Consider the following 12,547-nt stretch of genomic DNA (forward strand, 5'->3'; position numbering starts at 1 on the left):
AATCCAAGCAGACACCCAAACACAATCAAGTATGATAGGTTATAATTTCAAATGGAGAAAGGCAGTAAGATCTTCAGACAGTGACCATTGATCACTGGATGTTGTTATTGTTGTTTAGTCGTTTAGTCATGTCCGACTCTTCGTGACCCCATGGACCAGAGCACGCCAGGCACTTCTGGCTTCCACTGTCTCCCGCAGTTTGGTCAAACTCATGCTGATAGCTTTGAGAACACTAGTGGGTGTTTATTCTTCTAACCTTGACATATAAGTCTCTCTGCAACCATAAGAGCTTACAGAATCCACTTCTGTTGTTGATCGTTACATCACAGGAATATAATTTCAAAGAACCAATGTTAATCAAGTTCTTTCCCCTCCATAGTGTAACTCTTATTTTCACTCTTCCTTTTAGCCACTAGGAGATCCCCTTCGTCTGCTTTGGTATGTGTAGACAGAATTATCCATCAAGGTAGCAATGCAGATCTTCTGGGGAGTACTTTACAGCTGTCGTCTTTTGATAGCTTGTCCAGTGGATTGCTTTGAAGATTGACCTGAAAGAGCATTAATGAAATCTCACTTGTTTGCAATACTCATGTCTCTTCTGTGCTAGGTCTTTTGTTAATGGCCTCGTTTTTGTCTGCTGCCTAGGAACAAGTAATTAGCTAGCAAACAAGACACCATGTTCTCACACACGTTTTCACTTGCCCCTAAAGGGTTAGGTTGCATACACAATACATATTAAGCACATGCATTCTCCCCCAAAGAACTTCCCGCAGAGCTACAATCCCTGGCACCCTTAACAAACTATAGTTTTCAGGATTATTTGGAGAAAGTCATGTGCTTTAAATGTTTGTGTGTACTCAGCCCTTTCAACAAAACTGAAACAACAAACAAAACAGCACAACAAGGGACCTGTCTGGCTTAGGTTTTCTCTTCTTCCTGTGCTCAGTTCCTCTGTAGAGGGTGGAATGCATAAGGATTGGTGGCTGCCATTGCTTTGCTTGGACGCCCAAGAAGTTGTAGCCCTCCAGACATTGTTGGAGAACAATTCTCATCATTGCTGAGTGACCACAGGCCATGCTGGCTGGTACTGATGGGAGTTGGGGGTGGTCTGTCAACATCTGCAAGTTCTCCAACCCTGATTTATTCTGCCCCTTAAAACTCAGTGGTAGCTATTTACAACTGAAATTCATGTCTACATAGTTTACCCTTTTCTTTGCTTGGCCTCACCCTGGGTTCTCTTTCTTGGTCACTTTACAGTACAGCAGGATGCTGGGAGCTGGCCTTTCTATAAATATTTTATTTGAAAATATATATAATCTTGATTATCTGCCTTTCATCCAAAGCTGCTCACACTGACTAAAATCACAAGCATAAAAAAAGGGAAATCGGCAGAACCCAATGCCAAATATGTTACTCATTGTAAAACGAGTCCCTCCTTTGAAAACAAGTGTATGTTCATTTCTAAATAATGATTTGCCTTGTTTTATTCGGAGAAATTCCATGGTTGACTCTGAGCAGCCTCTAGGCAAGCAGTGTTTCTGGCAGTTGGTTCTTACACTTGTAAGATTGTCTTGGCACAGATTTTAGATGATGCAGGACAGGAGCGGATAATGAAGATTCAGGGAGGACAGTGGCGTAGCGTGGGGGGTGCAGGGGGGGCCGGCTGCACCGGGCGCAACACCTGGGGGTTAGGGTTAGGGGGCGCAAATCCACAGGTTAGGGGGTGCAAATTACTTGCCTTGCCCCGGGTGCTGACAACCCACGCTACGCCACTGAGGGAGGAGAAGATGAGGGAGAAGAAAAAGAAAAAGAAAGGGGGCAGTAAAGAGACGGTTCTGCTTGTTAAATGGAAGCCCTCAACTGAACTGTGTTTTGTTGTTTTAAAGTAGTTTCGTAGTTTTAAAGAGCAAGTGACTAGCTGAAGACCTGCCTTGTTTAATTGTCCACCTAGGAAACCAAATATATACACATGTATCTGCTCCTTTGATGTTACTAATGAATGAGCTCTTTTAACTTACTCTGACGGCTGATAATTGTGCTCTAGCTCCTGGGCAAAAGTTATCAGTAATGTGGGTATGCGGAGTGGCCGCTGGCATCAAATATTCATAGAGTCACAGATGGGAATCTACAAAGAGTTAGCGCCGAAACAGGAGCATATTCCCAGCCATTCTGCAGTGAGCGTGTCAAAACATCAAGAGTAACGGGTGATTTGTTGCTACAGCTACATAAGACTGGCATGGTTTTGCTTTTCTCAAAGATTAGAAGGAAGTGCCCTCACCAGCTGCTGTATTTCCAGTTGAAGTAGGTCAAGATATGCCATTGGCTTCTACAGGCAGAAGTGTCGCCTGCACCATGTTGTTCTTCCGACTGCGTTTAGTCCTATGTTCGCCCACAACTTAACATGGATGATGGGACATTGGGAGCCCAAAGTGTGAGAGGCAGCAGCGGCAGTTCAGGTGAGGAAGACCTGCCCTGCAAGACAACTAATATCTGTTTTGGCAGCTGTTTCTGGGCCAGAGTAAGATCTGCTTTGGCCCAGAGGTTCAGAAACAAAAGAAACCACTGGGATGTCTGAGATCTTTTTGGAAAAATGTGTAGCTCCTCCCTAGGTGTCTATTGCTGACGTGGGGATCCAGGGCACAGTCCTTCAATGGCTGCGCTCGTTTCTTTCTGGTCGGGGACAGAGGGTGGCACTTGGGGGGGAATTGTCATCCCGCCACTCCTTGGTGTGTGGAGTGCCCCAGGGTGCGATACTCTCCCCAATGCTTTTTAACATCTTTATGCGCCCCCTCGCCCAGCTTGTCCGGAGTTTTGGGCTGGGCTGCCATCAGTATGCTGATGACACCCAACTCTATCTGTTGATGGATGGCCATCCTGACTCAGCCCCAGACACACTGATTAGATGCTTGGAAGCTGTGGCTGGATGGTTACGTGGGAGCCGGTTGAAGTTAAATCCTTCGAAGACAGAGGTCCTCTGGCTGGGATGGGACGATATGGGATTGAGGGGGCAACTCCCATCTCTTGTGGGGGTGCAATTAGTGCCAGCACCGTCCATTAAGAGTTTGGGTGTAATCTTCGATACCTCCCTCTCCATGGAGGTGCAGATTGCAGCTATAACAAAGGCGGCATTTTTCCATCTCTGCCAAGCTAAGCAGTTGGCTCCTTACCTCTCTCGCCCTGACCTAGCCACTGTGATCCACGCGACGGTCACCTCCAGACTGGATTATTGTAACTTACTCTACGTGGGGCTGCCCTTGAAACTGACCCAGAAACTCCAGCGGGTGCAGAATGCCGCAGCGAGACTCCTTACGGGGTCTTCGCTGCGAGATCACATTCATCCGGTGCTATACCAGCTGCACTGGCTCCCGGTGGAGTACAGGATCAGGTTTAAAGTGCTGGTTTTAACCTTCAAAGCCCTATACAGCCTAGGACCCTCATATCTACGGGACCGCCTCTCCTGGTATGCCCCACAGAGGAACTTACGGTCTTCAAATAAAAACATCTTGAAGGTCCCAGGCCACAGAGAGGTTAGGCTGGCCTCAACTAGAGCCAGGGCTTTTTTGGCTGCGGCTCCAGCCTCGTGGAACGCTCTGTCACAAGAGACAAGGGCCCTGCAGGACTTGACATCTTTCCACAGGGCCTGCAAGACAGAGCTGTTCCACCAGGCCTTTGCTCAGGGTGCAGCCTGACTCCCTCCTTTGGCAATCTTTACAAAACTTTAGTTTATGGTTGCCATCAATTTTGATTTTAATTAATTTTTATAATGTTTTATAATGTTTTTATAATGTTGCACTGTTTTAGTGTTGTTAGCCGCCCTGAGCCCGGCTTCGGCTGGGGAGGGCGGGATATAAATAAATATTATTATTATTATTATTATTATTATTATTATTATTATTATTATTTTGTTGTCTTTTTAAAGGTATTATAAGTGACCCTGAAAACCTTAAATAAAAAGGTTGTGGGTGCCTTCTACTCAGCAGTAGGAGGGAGGGAGGGTTGTCAAAAAGATTGTACCTCTCAAATCAGGGGTGCCGTAACACAAATTGATTAATTCATTCATTGACTAAAAGTCATGGAAGCAATTGACTTGCCCTGCAAACCTATGCATGCCGTAAGCCCCATGGTAATGGAACACTCCTGCAGGCCCCATGGCCTCCTCCGGCAACTGGAACAGCTACGCAGCATTCCCGGGAAGGAGTCCTGATGTACTGAGACTCATAGCCGCTCTCTTGTGAGCACCCGGTCTAGCAGAGTAAAAGCAGCGCAGACAGAGGTGAGGAGGTAGCTGGGCATACCTACTTTATTTCTACTGGGCATACCTACTTTATTTCTACTGGGCATACCTACTTTATTTCTACTAACTACAGATTAAAGAACATAACAAACACATATGAGAGGAGCAGCCCTCATACAGACACTCTGTCTCGTTGCAAGACAGAGCAGAAAGAAAAAAGTACAATAGTACCAGAGATGGAAGTCACACAGACAGGCTTCCTTTCTCACGGAACAGAAAGTAAACAATAGGATCAGATGATCCTTGCAATGGGAGGAGTGAAATACTAACACATGGAACACAGTGTGTCTTACTCTCAAGTAGACATATCTTTGTCATTTATTTAAAACATTTTAACCTTGCAATTTTGTTGTGTCAGACCAAATGCCCATGGTGGCACACAGTCAACAATGCGATTAAAAGCAGCAGCAGAATTAAAAGAAACTATGCTGCTAGGTTTCTTAAATTGGAAAAGTGATACAGTGGTACCTCGGGTTAAGCACTTAATTCATTCTGGAGGTCCGTTCTTAACCTGAAACTGTTCTTAACCTGAGGTACCACTTTAGCTAATGGGGCCTCCCGCTGCCGCTGCACCGCCATCATGTGATTTCTGTTCTCATCCTGAAGCAAAGTTCTTAACCCGAGGTACTATTTCTGGGTTAGCGGAGTCTGTAACCTGAAGCGTCTGTAACCCGAGGTACCACTGTATTTTTCATGTCCACTTTAGGGCTGTGCTTGCTAATTCAGGCTGGCCCAAAAGGGATGTCTTCTTTGAGTGCAAATAGGTGTGGGATTGGAGTGGGAAGCTGATCCAGATTGAGATGGCAGTGGGAGTAAAAGAGCTAAAGTCCCTTCCCTACCAAGGCAGGATCCCAATCTAGATTGCCACTCTCATACCTGTTACTTTTACAAAGCCATTGAATGGTGCTTTGTTGGTTTGGTTTTTATTCACATAAACTAGGTTTATAGCTCTGGAACAACCTGCTATCCCTTGTAGTTCCTGCTGGGACTGTCAACACTGTTGCCAAGTTCAACTGAATATATAACCATAGAACAAAAGCTCAAGCTCTTTCCACCCATAAGAGCACCCATAAAATCCTTCTAGCAAGGAGAGCAATGTATACTTCCCCTCACGCCTTTGACAGAATGCCACTGTCAAAAAGGAGGATGGGTGTTTTTTTTTCTTTGCAAGGTATTATGGGAAACCTATGCCAGCATCAAATTCACCACCCACATGAAACCTAGCCATCAGGATTGCCTGAGGATAGGAAGGGCCTATTTGGTTTTCTGGCTACCACGAGGTCATTGGATTGCATTCTGTGATTGAAGCGTGGTGCTTTGGGAATCAGTGCGCACGAAGCCTTCTGTGGGAGCCAGAGGCAGCATCAGCCTCAGGCATACAGTGTTGACTTGGCAGATTTCCCCTTTCAGCCTCGTGTCAGCTTGTCAGCCCCATCACCCAAGAACAGTTAAGCAAACAGTTTATTAGCACGGCATTTTGTCTGACCACTGACCCATTCTTTGAGGAGCAATAAAATGCTTTGTGGGACGCAGGTGGCGCTGTGGGTTAAAGCCTCAGCGCCTAGGGCTTGCCGATCGAAAGGTCGGCGGTTCGAATCCCTGCGGCGGGGTGCGCTCCCGCTGCTCGGTCCCAGCGCCTGCCAACCTAGCAGTTCGAAAGCACCTCCGGGTGCAAGTAGATAAATAGGGACCGCTTACCAGCGGGAAGGTAAACGGCGTTTCCGTGTGCGGCTCTGGCTCGCCAGAGCAGCGATGTCACACTGGCCACGTGACCCGGAAGTGTCTCCGGACAGCGCTGGCCCCTGGCCTCTTAAGTGAGATGGGCGCACAACCCCAGAGTCTGTCAAGACTGGACCGTACGGGCAGGGGTACCTTTACCTTTACCTTTACCTTAAGGTCTTGATCCTCCGCATGTACGCTGACACATTAATAAGTTCCACTGATTTCAGTGGGACTTACTCTCAAAGTTAGCATGCACAGGACTGCAGCCAAATGCTGCGACCTCAGGCATATTTACTTAGTCATTAGTACCATTGAGTTCAATGGGACTTACCGTACTTCCTCATATGTGTATGTAAGATAGCAACCGAGCAATCCAATCCTAAGCCTACTGAAAGTAGTTACCTTAATTCTGCATAGGTCCATGCTGTTTGTTAGCTTTGTCTGGAGCGCACATGACTATGAGAATTTCAGTGCTGGATATGTCAAATTTTGTTTAGTTAGAAATGTGCGGGTTCTGATCCACATTTTATTTTTACAGCATAAGATACTGAAATTATTCAGTCACTTCCATTTCTTTGGCATGTCCTCGTGTGCTAATGCATGGCAATTGCCAAACTTATTAGTGCCTTGACGCACAGAGATAAGGTGTCCTTAAATACCTCTCCTTTCATTGTGACTCTTGGGAACCAAATAAAAATGTTATGAGCACAGGTAACTCAAAAGAAAGGTCCAAAGAGTAGTAAACCAATTGGAAAATATTAAGAGATAAAGGCTGCCTGTATTAACAAGCTTATTTCATGCCTAGACACCTAATTCCTGCATGGGGGGCTGCCATCAAGTTTTCTTTGTCAGAGTCGAGCAGAAGTCAATATAGTGCATAGATAGGCACTGTGATGTTTTCCAGATGATGTTGAATTTCAAATGCCAACAAGGCCAGGGATGATGAGAGTCCAACAACATCTGGAGTGCCACAGCTTGTCTACCTCCTACAAAAATTATTGGACAGAATAATCATCAAATTAAGTTTGTACACCAAAGAGGATTTGGTGTTGTGAATACAATTGTTTACGGAGGGTGTGCTTCTACCTTCCTTCCAGAGTGCCCCCGTAAGATTGAGAGGAGGGACATTGACATCCTCCCCCCAAAAAACCCAGACAAAGAAAACTGGTGAGTGTTATAGAGATTCAGAGAAGGGCCTTAGCTCAGTTGCAGGTTCAGTCTCTCGCGTCTCCAGGAACAGCTGGGTGAGAACCTAGTCTGAAATCCTAGAGGACACTGCCACTCAGTATATCAATGTTTTTCAACCTTGGGTCCCCAGATGTTGGACTACAACTCCCACAATCCCCAGCTACCTTAGCCAATGGCCAGGGATGATGAGAGCTGTAGTCCAACGACATCTGGGGAGGCTGAAGAGCACACAGTTGTGGAAGGCACAGAACCCCCGTATATTGTTCCTGGGAGACTGGACCTCCCCTTGGAATTTTCAACTATGTATATTTTGAAAGGTTTTTGTCTGTACCCATAAAGTCTGGAAGGAATTTCATGCCTGATTCCACAGACTGCAGTCCATGGCTTGCAGGCTGCAAACACCTGCATCTCTGTACCAACTCTGTTCTCTCGTGTAGTTTTCTTCCATGTGCCACTGCCTAGCCCCACTTTTCCCAACAGGAAGGAGCTGCCTTCTTTCAACACTCAAGAGTTTCTAAGGGAACGTTTGATGGGACCGTGATAAAACAGCGCTCCTGTTCCTTTTGCTTTGATATTATGCTTTGCTTCCTTTCATTTTTATTCATGTATTTTGCTTAAAACCACTGGCACTACAAGAGTGTTGACAGCTTGGAGAGTGATTGTCAGTCGTCTGTGCAGATCGAACAATCCACTCTTTGCCATTCAAAGAGGCCCCTCAGGTCCCAGAAGCCAGTTTTTCATCAGCTGCCACATATACAGCAGGTGACATACAGCTGCTGGTGGTGGAGATGTCTCCAGAGAGGATGAGATTCAGAGGCTGCCTCCAAGGATCAGCAGGAAGGAAACTGGGTGTGATTCTGCCCTTGTGCGGTGTCTGTCCTCTCAGCTGCAAGGGGTGGGGCGAAAGGAGGTGGAAAAAGTCTACACAGACTACCTGGCTTCTGCTGACTTCAGTGAGAACTGTCTGCACCAGCTCCACATTGCCATGACCCAAGATTAAAACATTTTTAGGATGGTATAGCTAAGTCCCAAACAGTGAGGCTGTCTTTGTCTAAAACCTTTAATCCCCATATCTCACAGGTTCTCACAAAAGTACCTTAATAATGTATTAATTGGAGTGTGCAACATCTGCAATGCCTATTTTCTCCCCTAGGGGGTATACTGGCCCTAGTCAAGTGCAAGAGACCCCACCCATTCTTATCCAGTTGTTCTCTGCTTAATGTTTTTCCATAGCTATGAAGAAACAGAACGTGGTGGAAATTATTGGCCTGATATGCCAGTATTTGACTGTTTTCCCAAGCAACACTTAGAGTTGCAGCAGAGATGTCACAGGGATGAAAGCTCTTTGTTGCTTCATTAAGAGAAACAAACTACATGTTACACCAGAGGTCATCTCCAACCTTTTTGGACCAAGGGACACATTTAGAAATCTATGGAACTCATGGGCACCACAAAACACCCATCTCATAGTAGAGAATCTAGTGACACTCAGAACCCACTCCTCACCAGCAAGCAAAACACTGACACTCTAAAATAATTTTAAAAACTGTCAACACTCTGAACTAACCTCCCAAAACCAAAACAAACAAAAACCAGAAAAAGCCTAAAGTTGGGAGGAGTGGGGAGCCTTGGCACTATGTTGGGTTCCCATGTGTTGCATGCACATATAAATGACCCCCCCCCTTAAGAAAGGTGGTCACTTTCTCAAAGCACTTTCTGAAGATCTCCAGACAATATCTCAGTGTCCATTGAAAGAATGTCAACTATTGGCCACCTGGGCCATAAGCAAGCAATCACCCTAACAAAGGAACGGCTCCCTGCAGCCATAATAATATTTTAGTTTCCTGAATAGGCAATACCACATACAAACAAGTGATACATGCACAAATATACAGTTGCCTACATGCATCTCTTTTACCTACACTTTTAATTCAAGAGTTTTTCACAGAAGATGGTCTGTGTCACTTCCCCCCCCCCATGTTTGCTAGCAATGCATTCTCTCCGACACTAGACGAGTGCATTTTAAAGAATATGTACAGACTTCTAATCACCTCACATTTGAACATGTGCAAGTGTGGTAGTCAGCTATGTTTTACTTAGAGCACACCTATTAACCAGCCTAAGTGACTCACTTCAGTTAATTTCAGTGGGTCTACTCTGAGTAAAACATAGTAGGGTACCGCCATTATGTATTTCTTATTTCAAACTGGGCCTGAGAATTTTGCAAGTCTGTCTGCATCGAATGTGATGATGAACCTTGAATTATTTTGGGGCTGCCGAAGCATTCTACGATTGATTACATGTTAAGGAGCAAAGTTCTAAAAGAATGGTGGCTTGTAATATTGTCTTTGCCTCTGGTCTCAACTTCTGCAAAGACTCGCTTTCCAAATGGTGACTCTGCCCCAGTGATTTCCTCATCTGTAACATGCAAATGGTGACAGTTTGCCCAAAAGGATTTTTGTGAGAGTGAAATACAGCCACACAATTGGAAAGCACTTTGTACGATGAAAATATCCTGTGGGTGAGAAGCATTAATAGTATCAAACAGCTGTGATTCCCTTACAGGTCTCTTGAAGGTATTATGGGGCCAAGCCCCTTGTTCTTTTTCAGGGCCTTTGGAGTTCTTGTCACTATCAAAGCTGCTTGCTTTAGCTTCCTGTGAAAATGAAGCATGTTTAATTCTTTAAAGTCCCTGTCATATTGACCTTCAAGGCAATAAGAACCAGTGCACAAAGCTCTCAGAGCCTCTGAGGAAGCTTACAATTATAACCTATTATCTGGAGTTTTCTGATCCAGATCAGTGAAGTTTCAAGCGCAGCTAAATAGGTTCAGAGACATTGACATCTTGTCATTTTTTCTCCCAGATTTCAGGCTGAAGTTTGATGCTGAATTAAAAATTTTGCCCTGGGCTGTCTGGAGGGTCTCCAGACTACAGCAGTGGCAGCATCTGCCATGGGAGACCCACAAGTCCTATTTCGGACTGTGGGCAACCTTCAGCTGGCAGATGAACACAGAAAGAACAGCAGGAGTGTGTGTGTGTGTGTGTGTGTGTGTGTGTGTGTGTGTGTGTAAGAGAGAGAGAAGCAACTATTTTGGGATGGGTAGGGCAGGCAACCTGCTTTTCTGACTATATGACATCTGCAAATTCCTGAATAAAATAATGTTTCAGATATTTTGGGTGGATGTTAGGGTGCTGTGACTGGTATAATGCAGTGGCCTAAAATGGTATAATGGGTGTAAGGTAGATCAAAACATACCACAAATTGTGTGTGTGAGAGAGAAGAGAGGGTGTGAAGGGGGGGAGAGAGGGGGTGTGAGGAAGATGTCCAATAGTGATATACAGTTGGCCAACTGTATTTCTCCCAAACTCAAGAGATTATCCTGAATCTGCATAATCAGATTAACAGATAATCTGCAATTTCCTTTCCCCTTCCCAATGCTTGGCCACTAGAATTTTCAAGCAAAACTTGAATTTTATCATTAAAATTGATAAAATTTAGAGGGGGGATTTTCTGTGGACTAGATCATGTTTCCCTCTGTTGGCACCACCTCTTGATGTTTATAAGGTATCTCTTGCCTTGCAAACCAAAACACCCTTTGTGCGGTTCTGTTAACAATGCCAATGTGATTAATGCATAGTCCCAGTGGAATTCATGACAGAATGCTCAGCAGACACTTACTATGAATAGGAAATGAAAGGAACACAAGGAGCGGTTTTAGCCTGTATATTTGGGATGAATTCAGTCCTAGTTGTTAAGATCCCCCCCCCACCCGCTATGTGTTGTATTTACCCAGAGCAATGATTAGGTAAATCATTGGCAAGTCTTTCTGAATTGATTTTCTTGTATATTAGCCATGTGCCTGTGCAAGTGTGAGCATATATATGTAATGCTTGTTATTAAACACAGCAGCTACCGGCAGCCCAATCCTAACTGTAGCAATTGCAGTACAAGAAGAAACTTTAGTCCAACGGCTACTTTGGCATCCTATACAAAGCAAGGAGGACAGAGGTCTCTGAGTGCCTTCCTAGAGGATGCTTTATTCAGATGCCATAAAGGATTCGGTCACAATGCTCATGTTACAGATAAACTGCATATTCCAAGAATTCAAATTGCAGTATTTTGTTTCTGCAATAACCTAGCTCTTCTCTCTGCGTTCTAAGGGACGCAGGTGGCGCTGTGGGTTAAAGCCTCAGCGCCTAGGGCTTGCCGATCGAAAGGTCGGCGGTTCGAATCCCTGCGGCGGGGTGCGCTCCCGCTGCTCGGTCCCAGCGCCTGCCAACCTAGCAGTTCGAAAGCACCTCCGGGTGCAAGTAGATAAATAGGGACCGCTTACCAGCGGGAAGGTAAACGGCGTTTCCGTGTGCGGCTCTGGCTCGCCAGAGCAGCGATGTCACGCTGGCCACGTGACCCGGAAGTGTCTCCGGACAGCGCTGGCCCCTGGCCTCTTAAGTGAGATGGGCGCACAACCCCAGAGTCTGTCAAGACTGGCCCGTACGGGCAGGGGTACCTTTACCTTTACCTTTACCTCTCTCAACTAGCACATGAACTGATATTTGGAGTGCTGGGTGTTTCTGGTAATGGTGCCTGGTAATGGTTTCTGGTAATGGTGCCTATGATGTTTCTGGTAATGGTGAGCAAAGCAATTCTTGTTTTGTCTCCTCATGCTGAATCTGTTCTATAAATGTTTTCAAAGTTTAATTGTTAAAGGAAGGAGACTTAGTTTAAAGGAGAGTTGGTATGAACTGTCCATTTGGATGCTTGGAGGTCACATTGACTCAGTGCCTGACCACTATTTTGCTGCAAACTTGCAGAGTAGGCAGAGCACTAAGCCCATCTGGGATTAGCTCCATGTTGGGTCCCCAAAGTTTTATGAGAATGCATCATAATCGGAGCACAGAATAGAAATTATGTGCTACAGTGGTACCTGTAGTTACGAACTTACAGTAATTCGTTCCGGAGGTCCGTTCTTAACCTGAAACTCTTCTTAACCTGAGGCGCACTTTCGCTAATAGGGCCTCTTGCTGCCGCTGTGCCGCCGGCACATGATTTCCGTTCTCATCCTGGGACAAAGTTCTCAACCTCTTCCAGGTTTTCGGAGTTTGTAACCTGAGGCGTTTGTAACTCGAGGTAGCACTGTATAGCCAATGCGGCCATTCCACCTGCACATCAGACTTCCACTTGCACAGTGGAACTTCTTCTCTCCTCTGCCACCCCCACCTTCAGAATATACGCCATATAGGGCTGTGGGATCCTCTGGAGTAGATTTGAGTCGCATGTGGAATGAGGAGAGGATTTTTGCAAGCTAACTTGAGCCTGCCTGTGGAAAGGTGAGATAAAGAGA

The 12,547-nt window shown here is 45.5% G+C and overlaps 1 long non-coding RNA gene across 1 annotated transcript in view; it reads right to left on the minus strand.

Moving 5' to 3' along the window:
* Positions 1–247: 247 nt before the first annotated feature.
* The window catches only part of LOC307211415, a 62,676-nt gene continuing 50,376 nt past the window's right edge, over positions 248–12,547 (minus strand). Inside the window, exon 3 of the long non-coding RNA XR_013836433.1 lies at positions 248–548. This is a non-coding gene — a long non-coding RNA (uncharacterized lncRNA). The remainder of the gene's footprint in view (positions 549–12,547) is intronic.

This window comes from Podarcis cretensis (assembly GCF_951804945.1).
Source record: "Podarcis cretensis genome assembly, chromosome: 2".
Taxonomy (NCBI): domain Eukaryota; kingdom Metazoa; phylum Chordata; class Lepidosauria; order Squamata; family Lacertidae; genus Podarcis; species Podarcis cretensis.